Raw genomic sequence first — 7,273 nt, forward strand, 5'->3', positions numbered from 1 at the left:
ATTTATACCATATTTCAAAAACGAAAAAGAAAACTATAAGCTCCACAAGCTCTGCGTGAATATGCATGCAGGGTGCATGAACTATATATGCCACACACATATATATATATATATATATATATATATATAAAATCATGATACACACACATATATTGTAACACCCCAACCCCGCTAGGGCTGACGTGTCACTCTTACAGATATCAAAACTAAAAGCCAATCCATAACATTAAATAAAGATCCTAATCACGTTTATTACATTACTGAAATAAATAGTCGCCGCCAGCAACTTCCTAACGCTCCTCACTGAAATCCCAGATCATCCCATATTACCTACCTGTAAAACAAATTGGAAAAACACAAAAAGAAAAATACGGCTGAGCCAAAAATTGCTCAGTAACGGGGAAATCAACAGTACAAGTAAAGTCATATCAGCGGAAAGAAAAACATAATAGAACCAAGACTGAACTGAAACGATTACTGACACGAGTACAGAAAACAGAGGCAGGCGGAAGACTGATACACTAACCGATCTAAAACTTTAACGAAAACTGATACGGAACAAAAGTCAGCCAGCCATACATATAACTGATATCGAACCCAACACAAAGCCGTTGTAGAGACTGGTACGTAGTTGACCACGATGACTAAAATCTTTTATCTTGTATAAACGAACTTATTGAAAACCTTGTTTAAATAATCTAGTATCTGTATAACTAGAAAAGTTTCTAACCTATTGTTCATAGTTTGTAAATGAAACGTTAAAACAAATTCAAGAAATAATAACTATCAAATATTTTAAACAACGTTTAATAATGCTGTTATTTTTTTTTAAAACAAGATACTTGCCAAAAATATTTTCTTTAATTTTTTTTCTAACTTTGAAAAGTTTTAACTTAGAAATTTAATAAATGTCATAAACTGGATTTCAAATGACATGCTTATAAAAGTTTCGGAAACTGACATGGAAAGACGATACAGAATCAAAACCAAATACGTAAGCCTTGAGTTTAAAAGTAGAATGATTTAATCCTTGCGAAATTTCTTAAACCGATAAGAAAAATGGACATGGAACAAAGATAGATTCAACGACAAATATCAATAGGCACCGAGTCAAATACCGCATACAGATATTGTGGGACACAAACTAAACGTATAACACCAAATCTAAGTCCAAACTGAGATTGATACTGATCGAGACATATCGGATACAAACTGGTACAGATACTAAGTCAAAACAGACATAGCTAATACATAACAGAATCGGATACTGAACACAATCAGAAGCATAATTAACCCAATACACGATCGGAAACAAAACCGGATGCGTACAAACATATCAGAACAGATGCTTAACATATTCACATACAGAAACATATACTGACTTACATGACAACTATATATCAACAAAATAAATCGTGTAACACAGAAGCACCCGAAGCCAAAAACAAAAACAGACTGGTACACAGCTAGCTAGTCCATGCACCTATGAGATGGTGAGTGTGGCGTTCACCCCTTATTCCATAAAATTAAATAAAGATCCTAATCACGTTTATTACATTACTGAAATAAATAGTCGCCGCCAGCAACTTCCTAACGCTCCTCACTGAAATCCCAGATCATCCCATATTACCTACCTGTAAAACAAATTGGAAAAACACAAAAAGAAAAATACGGCTGAGCCAAAAATTGCTCAGTAACGGGGAAATCAACAGTACAAGTAAAGTCATATCAGCGGAAAGAAAAACATAATAGAACCAAGACTGAACTGAAACGATTACTGACACGAGTACAGAAAACAGAGGCAGGCGGAAGACTGATACACTAACCGATCTAAAACTTTAACGAAAACTGATACGGAACAAAAGTCAGCCAGCCATACATATAACTGATATCGAACCCAACACAAAGCCGTTGTAGAGACTGGTACGTAGTTGACCACGATGACTAAAATCTTTTATCTTGTATAAACGAACTTATTGAAAACCTTGTTTAAATAATCTAGTATCTGTATAACTAGAAAAGTTTCTAACCTATTGTTCATAGTTTGTAAATGAAACGTTAAAACAAATTCAAGAAATAATAACTATCAAATATTTTAAACAACGTTTAATAATGCTGTTATTTTTTTTTTAAAACAAGATACTTGCCAAAAATATTTTCTTTAATTTTTTTTTCTAACTTTGAAAAGTTTTAACTTAGAAATTTAATAAATGTCATAAACTGGATTTCAAATGACATGCTTATAAAAGTTTCGGAAACTGACATGGAAAGACGATACAGAATCAAAACCAAATACGTAAGCCTTGAGTTTAAAAGTAGAATGATTTAATCCTTGTGAAATTTCTTAAACCGATAAGAAAAATGGACATGGAACAAAGATAGATTCAACGACAAATATCAATAGGCACCGAGTCAAATACCGCATACAGATATTGTGGGACACAAACTAAACGTATAACACCAAATCTAAGTCCAAACTGAGATTGATACTGATCGAGACATATCGGATACAAACTGGTACAGATACTAAGTCAAAACAGACATAGCTAATACATAACAGAATCGGATACTGAACACAATCAGAAGCATAATTAACCCAATACACGATCGGAAACAAAACCGGATGCGTACAAACATATCAGAACAGATGCTTAACATATTCACATACAGAAACATATACTGACTTACATGACAACTATATATCAACAAAATAAATCGTGTAACACAGAAGCACCCGAAGCCAAAAACAAAAACAGACTGGTACACAGCTAGCTAGTCCATGCACCTATGAGATGGTGAGTGTGGCGTTCACCCCTTATTCCATAAAATTAAATAAAGATCCTAATCACGTTTATTACATTACTGAAATAAATAGTCGCCGCCAGCAACTTCCTAACGCTCCTCACTGAAATCCCAGATCATCCCATATTACCTACCTGTAAAACAAATTGGAAAAACACAAAAAGAAAAATACGGCTGAGCCAAAAATTGCTCAGTAACGGGGAAATCAACAGTACAAGTAAAGTCATATCAGCGGAAAGAAAAACATAATAGAACCAAGACTGAACTGAAACGATTACTGACACGAGTACAGAAAACAGAGGCAGGCGGAAGACTGATACACTAACCGATCTAAAACTTTAACGAAAACTGATACGGAACAAAAGTCAGCCAGCCATACATATAACTGATATCGAACCCAACACAAAGCCGTTGTAGAGACTGGTACGTAGTTGACCACGATGACTAAAATCTTTTATCTTGTATAAACGAACTTATTGAAAACCTTGTTTAAATAATCTAGTATCTGTATAACTAGAAAAGTTTCTAACCTATTGTTCATAGTTTGTAAATGAAACGTTAAAACAAATTCAAGAAATAATAACTATCAAATATTTTAAACAACGTTTAATAATGCTGTTATTTTTTTTTTAAAACAAGATACTTGCCAAAAATATTTTCTTTAATTTTTTTTTCTAACTTTGAAAAGTTTTAACTTAGAAATTTAATAAATGTCATAAACTGGATTTCAAATGACATGCTTATAAAAGTTTCGGAAACTGACATGGAAAGACGATACAGAATCAAAACCAAATACGTAAGCCTTGAGTTTAAAAGTAGAATGATTTAATCCTTGCGAAATTTCTTAAACCGATAAGAAAAATGGACATGGAACAAAGATAGATTCAACGACAAATATCAATAGGCACCGAGTCAAATACCGCATACAGATATTGTGGGACACAAACTAAACGTATAACACCAAATCTAAGTCCAAACTGAGATTGATACTGATCGAGACATATCGGATACAAACTGGTACAGATACTAAGTCAAAACAGACATAGCTAATACATAACAGAATCGGATACTGAACACAATCAGAAGCATAATTAACCCAATACACGATCGGAAACAAAACCGGATGCGTACAAACATATCAGAACAGATGCTTAACATATTCACATACAGAAACATATACTGACTTACATGACAACTATATATCAACAAAATAAATCGTGTAACACAGAAGCACCCGAAGCCAAAAACAAAAACAGACTGGTACACAGCTAGCTAGTCCATGCACCTATGAGATGGTGAGTGTGGCGTTCACCCCTTATTCCATCTCCAGACAAACAGACTCAAACTCAGAGCTAAGATCGATCTATACGCCTCTAGTGGCCAAGATGCTACACAAGCACAAGCTAGAGACGCCGTGAACTTTGATTACGCACTGTCACGATAAGTGCCATGCCGTTGACGCCCAAACGACAAGCCAGACATGCTTGGGTGACAGAGTACAAATACTAAGGCCTTATAAATAATTCACAGGCAACTGAAAATAATACTAACAGGAACATGCGACCATGATACAAGTCTGAGGTATGGCATGCTACAACACACTAGAAAAAGGTAGACATATACAATACTGACTCAGATAACTTATTACATATCAACGAATATAGGTATCAAACCATGACAATCAGACTCTAAAACAAAGATAAAGATCCATACTAAGAGTAATGAAAATAAAATTACGTTACGATATCAAGACTTGAGAATTCGTACTCGTAGAAGGAATTGGAAATTATACTACGATGAAAACAAACAGAATCCGTACCAATGAGTAACGAAAAAAATAAAATTATACTATGATGTAAAAGAAACGGAATCCGTACCTTATTAGCAAGGAAAGCAAAGTGAATCGTCTTTAACAAATACGTGGACCTATATTTTCATCATTAAATTAATGGGCATTAACTCAGCTATAAGATTTGTTGACTCTCGATTGTCCGACGACAGAGACCTTACAACTCTTGACTAATAATTATAATGGGTTATAACTATTGCTCATTCAAAAGATATATAAGACTTGAAGTATTTGATTAGCACACGTACATAAAAGTAACATCATATATAATATGTATATAAAAGTTGAAGCATATATAATATGTATATACCCTCTGTGTATATATCTCATTGAAACTAATTAATATGTTTTGATTTTAGTACATATAGAACAAATTTATACTTATCATATATGTGGTTGGTTAATGAACTAATACACCCAGATCATCCGGACCATATTAGTAATTTAATAAATTATATTTATAACTTAATTTCTAAACCACAACTACCTAATTATTTAAGAAAAATCTTGGTTGACTCAAAAGGATTTCCTTGAAATATAGTGGCAAAATATTATTGAGTTTTCAATTTAAGTTGACATTACAAAACACCTACTACACTTTACTCTACAGTAGGTTTCCACCATTCTATTTCTAGACTAACTGAAGCATGAATCAACAAAAAAAACATGAACGTAATAACAAGGAACATAGCTTATCACTTATATTGAATTATAGATCATATAAACTTGTGTCGCCGGAACAATCGGAACAAACGCGTAATACGTACATAAGTAGGATTTGATCTAGGTACCTTAGTGGCTGACGTAGAACTGATTGAGAACCGATGGGAATATCGTGTGGCTGGTTCACACAGGCAAAAAGAAATAAAGGAAACACACCCGGTTGGCCGTTCATTCAATGGCAGCGGTGGTTAAGATTGAGTCTGGTTCAAGTGCGCTGACGATTTCGGCCAATTCCATAGGGGCGAACGAAGGCGTTGCGGTGGTTGTGCGACGCAATGGAGGTAGGCGGAATGGGGAAAAGGGCACAGCTGATAGGTTTTTAACTGGAGTTTAAAATGGCTGGTTGAAGGGATTTAAGAGATCGACGGTAACGTCCATATTCTTCGGTCGTTTTGTTTGGAGGAGTTAGAACAGATCAAATATTGTACGGTGAATACATGGTTGCTGAAAGATATGGATATTCATCTTCCAAAGTCAAACTTTTCGTATTTATAGATATAAATTTTAAAACCAATAACAATAATTCACGTCCAAAAATAAATGAACAAATTGATATACTTTCCTCATGACCAATGGAAATAAGGCCTTTGGGTATACTTTAACCTAACTTAACTCCACCTAAGTGACACATCAACTTTTTTTCCTCATTTCACTTTGTCTCACTCTAAGGAAATGGTTTAACATGTTAACACATAACTCATTTAATGCACTTTAGCATTGGGTTTGTCTAAAAAAGAAAATAATAATCAATTTAATCTTTTAACATTGGGTTAACATGTTAACACATAACTTATTTAATGCACTTTAACACAAGGAGTGTGACACTTCGGAATTTCCCGGACAATCTTTCGATGTAACATGCGTGTACGTATACTATTAAATGAAAAAGTTGTGTATTGTTTTGATGTTCTATGTGATCTTTGTGCTAGTGTGTTATACGTATGTATATATATATATAGATATAAGAGAGTGGGTGTGTATGTGAGATGAACCGGAACCCGAAACCACAACCAAACCCGAGACCCGACTCGAGACCACCCGGTCTCGAGTGAACCGTGAACAACAAAAGGAGCCGGTTGTTTGGATTGGGCCGTTTGGGCCTTGTAACCGAGAACCCAACCCGGAAACCCCCCCTAGCCCAACTCGGTACATTATATAAACCCAACCCCACCTCCCTTAACCATTTTACACACTCTCTTCTCACACTCTCATCTCTCACACAAAAACCCTAAAGTTTTAGCAACCAAGACCACTCTTCTCATCCCTCTCGGATCGACCCACAACAAGACCGCAATCGGATCTTCCCTTTTCTTCTCTCGGATCTTTGAGCTTCACACAACCGGTTAGCATAAACATCCCTATAGTTGCTTCGATTGTTTGTGTTGTTACTAAATGATGCTTGATTATTGTTAATAATGTGATGGTAGCTAAATGATGGTTAAAAATGCTTGGTCTATGTTGAAAATGCATGATATCCGATTTGTTTTGGTTTTTGTTAGAAGTTCATGATAGTCGGTTATAATGACATATTTTGGATGATTCGGATAGTTTATAAAATGTTGTGATATTCGGTTGTTATAATGAGGGTTTAGATAGATTACTATTGCATGTTCGGATTATTGTTGTTGTTCGTTTAGGATGAGGGTCCGATTGGAGGTTCTATGCAAGGTTTTGTGTTGTTTATGGTTGAATGTTGTTTGATTATGGTATGAACATCATGAAGAACAGTTTGAATGTGTTAAATATTTTGAAAATGCTGATTTTGATCCAAATTTGTGCACAAAACGACCAACAGACATGTTTAGTGGCATAGTACAACATTTACATGAAAATGCAATTTCATTGGATAGTACACTGCAGGTTCTAGAAGTTTGCCATGCACGTTATCACGGATTACGA

General features: G+C 34.7%; 1 long non-coding RNA gene across 1 annotated transcript; it reads right to left on the reverse strand.

Annotated features, from left to right (window-relative positions):
- Positions 1-2,779: 2,779 nt before the first annotated feature.
- LOC110935085 lies at positions 2,780-5,838 on the reverse strand. The gene is made up of 3 exons (XR_004890580.1): positions 5,443-5,838; positions 4,680-4,728; positions 2,780-2,932 (listed from the first exon to the last, which is right to left on the reverse strand). It is a non-coding gene; the product is annotated as an uncharacterized LOC110935085 (long non-coding RNA).
- Positions 5,839-7,273: the final 1,435 nt, after the last annotated feature.

The sequence above is a fragment of the Helianthus annuus genome, chromosome 4 (assembly GCF_002127325.2).
Source record: "Helianthus annuus cultivar XRQ/B chromosome 4, HanXRQr2.0-SUNRISE, whole genome shotgun sequence".
Lineage (NCBI taxonomy): Eukaryota > Viridiplantae > Streptophyta > Magnoliopsida > Asterales > Asteraceae > Helianthus > Helianthus annuus.